Raw genomic sequence first — 12,991 nt, 5'->3', positions numbered from 1 at the left:
AGCTAATAATGATTATCATTTTAAGAGTTATTGTTTAACTCCTCCATTAAGGGTTTCTGGTTCTCTAATGTGAAAACTACTGGTTTGGGCCATACAAGAAGGTATTGGAGGTATTGCCATCTATAGCCTAAAAAGATCTTTGATTATGAGAAGGAAGCCAAATATCGATGAGTAACTCCTAGAAAACACATTGAGTTGGAGATCTCCAAGCTGAAGCCTCCTCTACCTCCCATTGACTGGTCAAACTCCACACATAACCCACAGTCCATCAGCATATATAGGTAGCTTTTGAATTTTAATCCAGAAATGTCTTTGCTTGCCATCTTCAGTCCTTCTGGATTTCACTGGTCTCTCTGGCCCCCACCATCCCCTGTGACCCTCAAGGCCCTCTATTAGATAGGATATTGTGCAGATGCATCCATACCGACTGCACCTTACTTTCGTAGTCCCACTTCTCACTTCAGATCATGTTGAGGCTGCTGTTATCACCACTCCCTGCAAATCCTAAGGGCCAAGGGCTAATGACCAGCTGGCTCTCTCACTTCTTGGCCAACAGTCCTTTTCTTTCCAGATATTCAAGGGAAATTCTTTATTGAAGGACCCTCCACAGTCCAAAGCCTGAGACAGTATCAGGAACATGGAATATTCCACAACAGCTCAATGAGTGACTGAAAGGGTGAAGGAAGGAGAAAGGATGATGTCTGTCTCAAGTGTAGGTATCTGATTCTGCACAAAACCTCTCCTATCTCCAATTAACTGCCAAATGTCTAAAAGTGGAGGTATGGCTCAAGTGGTAGACTGACAGCCTTGAGTGATAAAGCTAAGGTACAATACCCAGGCCCTGAGTACAAGACCCAACATTGTACCCCCCCCCCAAAAAGAGCAACACCCCCTCTCCTCCTCCCATCTCCCTCCCCGCCTCCCTCCCTCCCCGCTTAAAACCTCACCATATGGGAATGCATAGAAAGTGTAAGGTCTGCCCCGGGCTCTGCAGGCCCTGGCTTCCACACCTCCAGCATAAGTCTCTGCCCAGTACCTGATTCACCTAGGTAACTGGCAGACCTGGAAGCAATTACCTCCCCCTCCTCCAAGATCACATCCTAAGCAGCCCCCTCATGCCTCCCATGGGACTGAGGGAGGGTCCCAGGCTTTGAAGTCACAACCCCATTCAGTGTGGCCACACCTTCCCTCATCTGACGGCACCTTCTCCCTGCCCCTTCCCTATTTAAACCAAGGTGGGACATCAGCCCACCCTTTCAGTATATGCATCTCCACCATGCATGGTGGGGCAGCAGTTTGGTAATAAAACTTTTCTTCTTGCCTGAATACCCCATGGTGTTCTCTTCATCAGCTACCTAATTAAACCTACCTATTTAATTTACCTTACAGAAAGTAAATCTTAGGTATGTCTAAGCATTTGCCTAACTTTACTGTACCTAGTACAAGCAACATTATTTACAGCCAATATCTAGAAGGAAATACGTAACTCTAGGATAATCCAAATACTGGAAGTCTAATTGATGGATGAATAGTTTGCTTTAAAGCCTATTTGTAGAAAGATGATGCTGCCCTGGGAGAATTCACATCATCATGATTCTAACAGTCCTGTTTCCTACTAATACTACCAGGTTTATGGCAATTCACACTCCACAGGGGACTCCTTGAGCCTTTGTTGATTATTACAGCAGAATGTTTACAATTGTTTGGGGTTTTTTTTGTTTTTTGTTTGGTCGGTTGTGGGGCTTGAACTCTGGGCTTGGGCACTATCTCCACATTCTTCAGCTCAAGGCGAGCGCTCTACCACTTGAGCCACAGCACCACTTCCACTTTTCTAGTAGTATTTATTACAGATAAGAGTCTCACGGACTTTTCTGCCTGGGCTGGCTTTGAACCGCAATCCTCACTCAGATCTCAGCCTCCAGAGTAGTTAGGATTACAAGCTTGAGCCACCAGTGCCCGGCTACAATTGTTTGTTTATAGCTGCTTTACTGGGTTTCAACTGGATGTGTTAGGGACCTTTCATTGTAATCTTTCAAGTAAAAATAGTGAGGTCTTCCTTAGAGGCAGTAAACTGTCCTGGTTTTCATACTTTTTGAAGTTGATTAGTGATCATTAGCAAATTGAAACAAATTAGTAGTGTAATTTCAAAATATACAGATATTGTTTCATCTAAACAATTTGGACAAAGGAAAAAGTATAAGGGGAATAGGAAGCTTAACATAGAGTCTAAAACTGAATTAGGAGATACTACAAATGAAGTGCTGTAGACTGCTGTAAACCTTTCTTTGAGATGAAGTAGGGAGAGACCAGATCTAGATGACGCCACAACATCCTGGCACCTAGCTGTGTGATGGGGGCTTTCTACTCAGTTTCAGTGAGAGAAGCCATCCATTGAGTTGTAGATGACTAGCTCAGTTGCTAGAGCAAGGGAGGCTCTGTTTAGAGGATGTGCAAATGTATCACGTTGTTTAGACCCAAAGAGGATATGTAAACACCCTTGGAAGGCCTGCTCCTGATGCCTTTGTTTATGTTGGGGCTTTGTCACCACCCAAACATGTGGTTTTGTCTTTAAAACCTTGGTGTAGGCTCTGTATGGGGCTGCAAGTCTTTGTGACAAGAATCCACCTACAGACTCCAGATTTCTAATAGACTCCCAATACGACTCCTCAAAATGTGGCTTTGTTTTCTTGTGACTGAGATTTTACCTTACAACAGAGGGGCTACCTACAACCTCTCAGATATCTGACTGGAAAATTTATATGCCAGACATCAAGTAAAGAAACCCAAACAACCAACCACTTTCTGCAATGGTTGTGGGACTAGAGAATAAGCAGAAAAGTGGTGAGCTGGGTTGAGAATGTGTAGAAAGACAAGAGTACACCATTGAAGCATTGTGGCACCTAAAAACACATGCCTGAGATTCAATTTCCATGAAAAAAAGAATCTAATTTCTACCATCCCACTCCTAAAGTGAAAGGAAACATAAGAACGCTATCAACACTAGCATTTGGGAGGCCATTGGGGAGGGCAGTAGGCCAGCCTTTCTTGGATATGTTCAGAAATACCACTTCTTTTCAGGGACAGACATACCCCCAAGAGGCTTCTTCCCCACAAACAACAACAAGCAGCCACATGCCTGACTTTACCACAAAACAATGTAGAGAATGCCTAATGTTGGGAATGTGCCCAGAGACTACTCTTTTCCCCTACTCCATTAACAACAAAAGAGGCCTCACCTTGATCCTTCGGAGAAGGGCAGGAAGGAGTGGCTGTGTCTTGAAGAACCAGGTGCAAACTGCAAAGGATCAAACACCTGTAAGGAAGCACAAGGGCCAGGAAGGAATGAGATCAAGTTTCTTTGCAATGCATGAGGGGCGTAACACTACAGGTGGGAGTCAGAGGAGGTGGTGGTCCTCAGAGATCTTCCCCTCCTACTTTGCAGGGTCCTCATACCTCTGGGTTTGGCCACACCTTTGGGTTATGGTGAAGGGCATAAAAGCTGAGAAAGAGCATGACACCTGTGGGGCAGGTAAGGAGACAAAGAGAAGACTTGTTATGCCCAAGAGCTGTGTGTTTTTTGTCTTTCAACAAGATGGAGCTATGCATGCATAAAACTATTGGCTTCACTGATCATCATTTTGAGCAGTTGAGAACCTATATTAATTCACTTAGCACTCACAATCACCTTCCCAGAAAGGTATTCATATCTTCTTCTTTTAGATAAGGCATCAAAGGCTCAGAGGTACTGAATGAAACCTATTGTCACAAAACTAGAGTGTTACGAGGCAGAGACAAAACCCAGTAGCAGATGAGGCAGTAGTGTCTTTCTATTGTAATAGGACTCTCAGATATGGCCATTAGCTTCTCTGTGCCATCAAGCCAAGACTTATTATAGTCAACACTACATCTAATTTATAACACCTTCATTTACCTCCACTTGAGAAAAGAAAAGAACCAGATCTCCCTAGTATCCCAACCTCAGATCCTGACAATTAGGTCATCATTATGTCAACTGATAATTTATTTTGCATGTATCACAATGGATATATATATATATATATATATATATATATATATCCCCTGTCCAATATAAAGAATGTGCTTCTTCTTTTTTATTATTATTAAAAATGTATACAGTGAAGGGAGAAGTGGTCTGTGTGTGTTGTGATGTTTTGGTCAGAAATAAAAGCTTAGAGCATTAGAATCTGAAATACCATATAATTCAATCAAGGGAGCTACAATCACAAGATCAAAGACTCCAAAGTTGATTGTTAACAGTGGAGAATTAAAGAACCTTATGATTTTGTTCCAATAAATAACAGAATTGAAGGCCATCTTACAAATGATTTATGCCAATGTTCTGAAATGAAAATTTCCTTAGATTTTAAAGGGGAACTAATAGGTATTGAAGTTTCTCTAACCAAGTTCCCCTATTTCATACATGTGATACTAACTACTGACAAGGAAAGTAGGACTGAAGGAGATTCAGAACTGAAGTACACATGGGCTTTCCATCCTCTCTTGTCTTTGCTGAGTGCCTAAAAATCCTCCGTTATTATCCATAGGAAGGGCATAGGAGAGTGAGTCAAGGAAGTTAGTACCTTTGGGTAGGGAACGTCCATCAGGGAAGGTGACAGGTTTGCTCAGCGTTCTGCCCACAGCTGGTACTGGTGGATAGAGTCTCAGGGCTTCCTTAGTGCACATAGTAGTATAGGGCATCTGGTCCAAGTGGTCCCTGAACCAAAGCTCACCCTGAAGGACAGACACAGCCTGGGAATCACAGTGGTTCCCCCTACCAGACAGGTAGTATGTTCCTACCTCTTATGTAGTCACTTACCAAGTGATGGAGGCTCCATCTCCCAGGAGGCTCTCTACCTCTTCCCTGCACCTCTGCTGATGCTGTGGGTTTGTAGCCAGAGCATACAAGATCCAGGAGAAGCCACTGGCTGTGGTATCATGTCCCTCAAACATAAAAGTGTCCACCTCAGCACACAGGTCTTCATCAGACAAGCTGCTCCCGTTCTCCAGCTGTAAGAGATTATAGTAAAAAAAAAAAAAAAAAAAACCGCAGGTTTTACCTCACTCTGCACTTCTGGGCAAAGCCTTAGACTTCTGCCACACAAACCTACTTTGGCAAACAGGAGGATATCCAAGAAATCCAAGTGCCTCTTCTTCTTGATCTTCTCCAGCTCCCCCTCATCCTGTAACTGAGCCTTCCTCATCTTGATCACTCGATCTGTTCCAGGACAGTGATTAATAAATTTTTCCAAACACTATAGCAAACCCCAGAAACCCTGTGTACTTCTTGCCCCATTCTGGGTGCCCTATAAGCAATCAAGGTACGAGGGAATAAGGTTTGGAGTATGGCACCTTTTGATTCAGGTCAGGAATTCCCTCCAAAGCACAGGCAACAGAGGCCAAGTTTGAGCTTACTGGAATGGGTCTCATGCAACATCACCAATTTCATAGCAACATCTGCAACATCTTAGCTCCCAACATTTGCACTAATGAAGTACCCAGCATGAATGAGTATGTCCCAGATCCTTAAGGGCATCAGAGTAGTTGCCTCTGGAAATGAGATCATGGCTAGCTCATTTTGCCTGTGCCTGGTACAGAAAGGAGACAGAATGCACAGATAGGACCTGTATGCTCATGGGCAATCTGGCCAGCACGATTGGCCCAGCAGCCATCAGAGCTCAGACTGTATATGATGTCATTGTGATGAAAGATACTTCTCAGACGGGAAAATGACAGGTTTTTCAGATCTTCAATGGCCTGAATGTAGGACTGGGAATTCCTGGAGGATAGAAGGCAAACAGGTAGACAGATGAGGGAAGGCCTTGACATAGAATGAATTCTGGGTGGAAACTCTCTTTATGGTAAGGTACACAAATCACTGAGACACCTATCAGTTTTATCTGGTTCTTTAGAAGATGGCATAAGCAGTCAGATTTATGCCTATATCAGTGGTCTGTAGCTGAGCAGAATTTGGTCTTGTCTGGAATTACAGCTTAGCTTAAGTCTGGGATCAAAAATCTCATCTTTTTGGGGGTATCCAAACTGATTCATTTCAGGTGAGTCCCCACCAGTTAGTAATTATAGGACCCAGTAGTTTTAAGGGTGTCACTGACCCATCCAACTGGACGCTACCCTGGTAGCTAAAGGCGCACTTCATGAGGGTGTCCAGGGTCATCAATGAGATGTGTTGGAAGATCTCCAGAGGGGACTCTTGGCTGCTGAGCTTCTCCCATTTGTCCTGTGGTGGGAGAGGGACATTGACCCATTCATTTCCTCCACATGGCCAATGCTATAAAAAGCTCAGCTTGCTTCTGTTTCTCTACATATTCTAATAGGATGTCTTTACTTTATAAAGTAGATATATCCCAATGAATTTTGGCCCTAAAACAAGTATTAGTAAAGGGATGCAGATTTCCTCACAAACTTGTTTCATAAAATTAAGCATGTTTTTCATAGTAGTCATTAGTTTGAATTTGGGGAAATTAGGAAAATTGTCTTTGTTAAGTCAGAAAATATCATTTTAGAACAAAAAGCAGTCCATATGTTTTGCTGAGGGCTCAGCTAGGATACAAGGGCAAGAAGCATCCATTTGAAGGGGGAAAACATTTAAAATTGTTTTCAAAGTAATATAAAGCTGGCAGAGCCAGACTGTAACTTCTAAGGGAGCCATATGGTCCCATATGGCAAACTTTGAGTAAGCTTGTGCTGCTAAAAAGAAATAAGCAAAAGTAATCCTGTTGGATGGTGATGGCATTGCACATTGAGAATGTAGAATAGAATTATATCTCACTATGTGAGTACTCACATCAATGCAGAAGGCCTAGAACCTGGGGCTTATTGAGTGACATCTTTGGAATTCTCTCCTGATACTGATGCTACCATGGACTTGGCCAGCAAGGGACATGCAGTCCTGATGTCTGGCAGGATTGACTACACCCCTTGAACACACTGATACAGACTTGGGCATATGTCAACTATGATGCTCTCTGCCTTGGACAATGTGGAAACAGTGTTATTAAGATCCATTCTAAGCTGGGCACTGGTGGCTCACGCCTGTAATCCTAGCTACGCAGGGGGCTGAGATATGAGGATCACAGTTCAAAGCCAGCCCAGGCAGGAAAGTCCGTGAGACTTTTATCTCCAATAAACCACTAGAAAACCAGAAGTGGTGCTGTGGCTTAAGCGATAGAGTGCTTGCCTTGAGCTAAAGAGCGCAGGGACAGCGCCCAAGCCCAGAGTTCAAGCCCCATGACCGACCAAAAAAAAAAAAAAAAGATCCATTCTAATCGCTTTCTGTCCTTTCTGTCTGTTACCTTTGAGGATTGTGGCATCACCTTAGTGGCCTAAAAGTCTTATTCCATAATGGCTTCTGTGTTAAGGAATCAAATCTGTCTGTGGGCTGTGATTGGGTATTTGAACATGAGAGAACTAGACAGACTCACCAGCAGCACCTGGACAGAATTCACCATGATTCCCACATAGGGCTTCAGGATGTCATAGTGGAAAGCTGGGGTCAACATCCGCCGGTGCTCAAACCATGTCTGCCCATTCAGCAGACGCAAACCATTGCCTGGGCCAGAAATGGTTGGTACATGAATGTGTCAGTGGTGGAATCAGAAAGAAAACTGGGGAGATAAAGGGGATAGGGATTCTGGGAAAAGATAATAGCTAAGAGAATTTCTTGGACTCATTAAAGAGTTTGCATTTTCAAGAATGTGAATTTCCCTGTTGGGCTCATACAATTGAGAGCTGTCAAACTTGAAAGTGGTCAAACTTGTCAAGCAATGTCAGGTTAAGACTGTATGTAGCTAACTCAGGACATATGGAGGTTAGAGCCTAATCATGCAAATATGGTGACAAGGTGCAGGTCTGGTTAGATGAAGAGAAACAAGACCACATTTAGGGATGTGTCTTGACAGCAGTAGCCCATCAATTCTTGCTCTCTACGAGGCTGAAAAATATATCTTGCCAAGGGGAGTGACCACACTTAGATGTACGTACCAAGCCAGGGAGCTAGGACTCTGTAGCTGCAAAGAGATTTTGGGTCTGAAAAAAAAAGAAAAACTTAAAAGGAAACTGGCATATGCAATATAAGGCAGCTTGTAAGCAGCTGTATTTCTACAGTTGGTAGTGGCCCAGCCAACCCATTACAAGGACAACTAACAATTTGAGGTTTCAATCCCAAATCAATGTAGATGGGTGCTTTTCTTACAAATGTGGACACTTTACAAAACAAAGAACCTCAATAGGAAGGAAGGGGAAAAGGAAGGAAGGAAAGATGAAAGGAAGGGAGGGAGGTAGTAAAGGAGAAAGAAAAAGGAGAGAGGGAGAAAAGGAGGGAAGGATGGAAGGAATGAGGGAGGGGAAAGAGGAAGGAAAGAAGGAAGGAAGGAAGGAAGGAAGGAAGGAAGGAAGGAAGGAAGGAAGGAAGGAAGGAAGGAAGGAAGGGGGAAGGAAGGGAGGTCAAGATGAAAATCAATTCAGGCCCACATAGAACTTAAGATATTTAGTTCTCAGTAAATATTATTGGCTCTGGATTAGTTTGTGGTCTGGGAAAGAGATAGGAATGAGAAGGTTTACATATTTCCACATATGGATATTTTAATTGTACCTTTCTTCTGAAATTTTGAGATTGTAGAGCATGCAGTCAAGAGAGAAGAGCTACTGCTGCTGGGATAGGGTTCACTCTCACCTGATCTCCCCCAAATCACCTTCATGTAGTCAGGATCATAGATCAAAAGAAAGGCATCACTTCCCCATAGCCAGCGAGGACAGGCACTAGGGAATTTCTCTACCCTTTTCATCAGTTGCTGCAACTCCTGGTCCTTTAGGAACTGTCACCAAAGGAACATAAAACCAATGATACCTTTTTTAAAAGTCTCATTCTTGAAGTATAAGAATGGCTAAACAACAAGGGAGATCCAGTGTTGGATCTAGCCACAGAAATCAGAGACTCACATGGTTAATGAAGACCTGGATTATAATCCAGAGTTTTGCTATATCCACAGAACTATAAACTAAGGTTCTTTCCACTGTTGGACCATTTACATATCCTTGCTTAGAAATGTTCTTAGAATCTTTCCTGCAGCACTGGACCAAGCATTGCTTGATCAGTGTTCAGAGCTGGACTCAGTGGTGCATAAAAAAAAAATTTGGGGGGGGGGTCTGGTCGTGGGGCCTGAACTCTGGGCCTGGGCACTGTCCCTCAGCTCTTTAGCTCAAGGCTAGCGTTCTACCACTTAAGCCACAGTGCCACTTCTGGCTTTTTTTCCCTTTTTGCTTATGTGGGGCTGGGGAATCAAACCCAGGGCCTCATGCATGCAAGGCAAGCGCTCTACCACTGAGCCACCTTCCCAGCCTGCATAAAAAATTTTTTAACAGACCTAATTACATTAAAGCTATGGATAAATTGTATACTTTCCAAATTTATGTGTTCAGGATGTGATATTATTTGGATATAGGTTTTTATAGGTAAATAAGGCATTCAGGTAGCCCTAGATTTAATATGATACTGCCCTTATGAAAAGAAACATTTTGGACACAGTGATACGTGCATGGAGCTTATATAGGAAGATGTTCAATTTCAATCTAAGGAGGCACATAGACAACAGATACTGCTTTCATAATTCATGGAAGTAACCAACCCTGTCAACACCATGACCTAGGAATTCCGATCTCCATGCTGTGAGACTGCATTTTCGTTGCTTTTGAGACTTAGTCTGTGATATTTTGGTGTGGCAGCCAGCACAAACTGGTACAGTTATGTAACTCTTCAGGAAATTTTGTGCTCAAGGAGTGGTTATAAGTTTAGCCTGTTTTACTGAAGAACGAGGAATGTCCAAGGACATGCCCATGGGATTAGATGAAACTCATCCTTGCTGAGTCCTCCCCTGGGTTCTCAGAGCTTCCTGGTATGTGATCTCAACATTTCACTCTGATATTCTAATCCTTTACCTCATGCTGGCAAACTAATCTTGAAACCTGTCATTTCTGGGTCATTTCTTAGAGTGCAGCATACAACAGACCTTGCAGATATCCTACCTTTTTCCCCCAAAGTAATAAGTAATACCAGGATGAAATTAATAAATACTTATGGGGAGACTGAATGAGTAACTCTTCAGCAAAACTCTTCCTGAAGGAACAGACACGATCTTGAGCAAGAGCAAGAAGTGAAAAGATAAAAAAAAAAAAACTGGCATAGCCAGGGTGTACAGGGTCACAACTAGGGACTATGAACTGTGGATCACTGAATCCTTTCTCATGCACATCAACACATTCCTCCACCTAGCAAATAGTTACTGTGCATCAGACCTTTTTCTAGAAGCAGGTAATACATCCATGAAGCAACAAAAACCATTCTGTTCTCCTTCAGTTCAGGGTTACAGGGTGGCCAGGCCATTCTTGCCCTTCCTGCATTGACATATAACCATGATTCTGGAGGACCTATTGGTGTGATGTGATGATTCTTGTTCTGAGGATCAGGATCAGACTGTAACCCTATGGCCTCCTAATCATGTTTGGCTGGGATTTGAAGGGGGCTTTTAGGATTCACCTGTTAGGATAATAGAAATCTGAACTAAGAGTGAACTAGGCCGAAGTATGAGAAGGTCATTGAGAGTGGAAAAGGTCAATACAAAGTAGAAGCTCAGACAGATTCATTCATGACTATTTACTGAACACTCACTTTGTGTGAATTCCCTCTGGGGAGCTAGGGATTAATCAGTGAACAAGCAGAACTTTCACTGTCATCAAGCTGATGTTCCAGTAGGAATAAGCTTGCGTTGGGCATGGGACAGTCAATCATCTGAACTGAGAATAGTTCTGATATAATTCCTTGAAAAGGTTACTCTGTTTCCCCGTCTCTTTCATCACGAAGCTTCCCTTATCCTTAGATTCAGTGCAGAGACTGACCAAGGAATGGAGCCTGTAATCTCTCAGCTAGCTACATTTTCTTTTGTCCCCTAGGATCCTCTCATGCCGTGCCTGAAGGAATCTAGGGACCCTGTTCAGCACTGTAGAATTCCTTCTTTCTGATTGCTTTGTGGCCAAGACAATCTGCTGCCTGCGTACTACCAATGGTTCAACCTACTTACATGTGGCATTCTTGTTCCTAATTTACCCAATGGTAGAGGTTTTGAATAGCTGAAAAATCTCAGTATTGTAAGAGCTATTGGGCTGCAATTGATATTAGCCAACAAAGTTAAGAAGTAATTTAGCACCATGAATAATAGTGTTTATGAAAATAGAAATTATATACATACTGATTCTAGAGACTAATGGTCATCAGTGGAATGAAAACATCATGAATACTTTAGTGGTTCTTTTTTTTTTTTTTTTGGTCAGTTGTGGGGCTTGAACTTTGGGCTTGGGTGCTGTCCCTATGCTCTCCAGCTCAAGGTGAGTACTCTACCGCTTGAGCCACAGAGCCACTTCCAGTTTTCTAGTGGTTTATTGGAGATAAGAGTCTCACAGACTTTCCTGCGTGAGCTGGCTTTGAACCTTGATCCTCAGATCTCTCCTGAGTAGCTAGGATTACAGGCGTGAGCCACCAGCGCCCGGCTTTAGTGGTTCTTTATGCCAACTGCTATCTCAGAATAAAACCTTCAGCTGGGTGCTGGTAGCTCATGCCTGTAATCCTAGCTCCTCAGGACATTGAGATCAGAGGATCAAGTTTTGAAGCCAACCTGAGCATAAAAGTCCATGCAATTCTTATCTAGCCATCAAAAAGCTGGAAGTATAGTTGTGGCTCATGCGGTTGAGTGAAAATAGTTAAGCAAGTTTAAGTTCCAGTGCCAGAAGAATTAAAAAAGGAAAGAATAGAAAAGAAAAGATCTCCACTTAACTAGTGCTAGTGACACCAAATAAAAGCCACAATGTCTTGAAATCAACAAGTAATCTGGAAGTTATCAAACTATTTTCATGACCAAACTTTGGTTATTGGGCTTTGGTTATTTCTGCATAGCCAGTTTAGGGAGGTGCTCAGCCTAAGAGGTAAGACTGATTTTCCTCAGAGTCCTCATTCATGCTTGTCCTATAGCCACCAAGGTGGCTTTATCCTCCAGGAATGAGGATTAGCTCAGTAAGACAACACTTCACTGGCATGCATGAAGTCCTGGGTTTGATACCTAGAATTCCCCCAAACAAACAAAAAAATAAATGCCAAAAACATTAAAAGTTCAAAAGAAGTTTTGACCTATAGACTTCTTCATCAGGTAGTAGAGCTGGTAGAGCTATAGCTCTAACCCTTCCTCCTCACCGGTTCTTACCTCATTCTTGTGCCCAAAGAACCAGTGGGAGGGTGGACTTGGGAACTGCTGGAAGGCTTTGAGCAGCCACTGCCTTTGCAGATAGAATTGAAGTGCCTTGAACAGCAGAAGCAGGCTGAGCAGCGAGGCCACTTGGAGGAGCCCAAAGAGGCTGCCCAGGAGCCTGGTGTGGCTCAGTGCAGAGTCACTCATGGTGCACAAGCTTCTGGATCACTGACTGCTCCTCACTGTAACAGATCCTTCTCAATTCCCCTAAAAGCTGGAATGATTGCCCCACCTAACTGTAGGAGGGAGAAGGGTGTGTACAGAGGCTGGCCTTAGATTCTAGAGTTGAATTTTCACTTGGAAAAGCTAAATACTAAATAAAACCCTTCACCAGCTGACACTCTCTTTTCTTTGTGTTCCCCACAAGTATTTCACAAACACTTTACTATGTGCCACACAGGATATTAAGTAGTGAATCAGAACAACCAACACACATGAATCTCAGCCCCACAGGATTAATAGTCTAGTTTTCCAAGAGTTCAACAATGTGTGGGTGATACCATTACCATGAGCTCAGTGACAAGAAATTAACTGTTGTGAAGTAAATGGGAAAAGAAAGGTCAAGGGATAAGAACAATTGAGAGCTCAAGGTAAGATTAGAAGCCTTTCATGTTAGGTTGTTAGCTCTTGACGCAGCAGCCTGTTAGTTGTTCTGTGGGTCT

General features: G+C 43.0%; 1 pseudogene; it reads right to left on the bottom strand.

The window, feature by feature from the left end:
• Positions 1 to 3,232: 3,232 nt before the first annotated feature.
• LOC138803372 (cytochrome P450 4A6-like) lies at positions 3,233 to 12,476 on the bottom strand (annotated as a pseudogene).
• Positions 12,477 to 12,991: the final 515 nt, after the last annotated feature.

Source organism: Dipodomys merriami, unplaced genomic scaffold (genome assembly GCF_024711535.1).
Source record: "Dipodomys merriami isolate MVZ:Mamm:240054 unplaced genomic scaffold, mDipMer1.0.p SCAF_34, whole genome shotgun sequence".
NCBI classification, from domain to species: Eukaryota; Metazoa; Chordata; class Mammalia; order Rodentia; family Heteromyidae; genus Dipodomys; species Dipodomys merriami.
The sequence above is the reverse complement of the archived record's forward strand: the minus strand, read 5'-3'. Positions and strand labels throughout refer to the sequence as shown.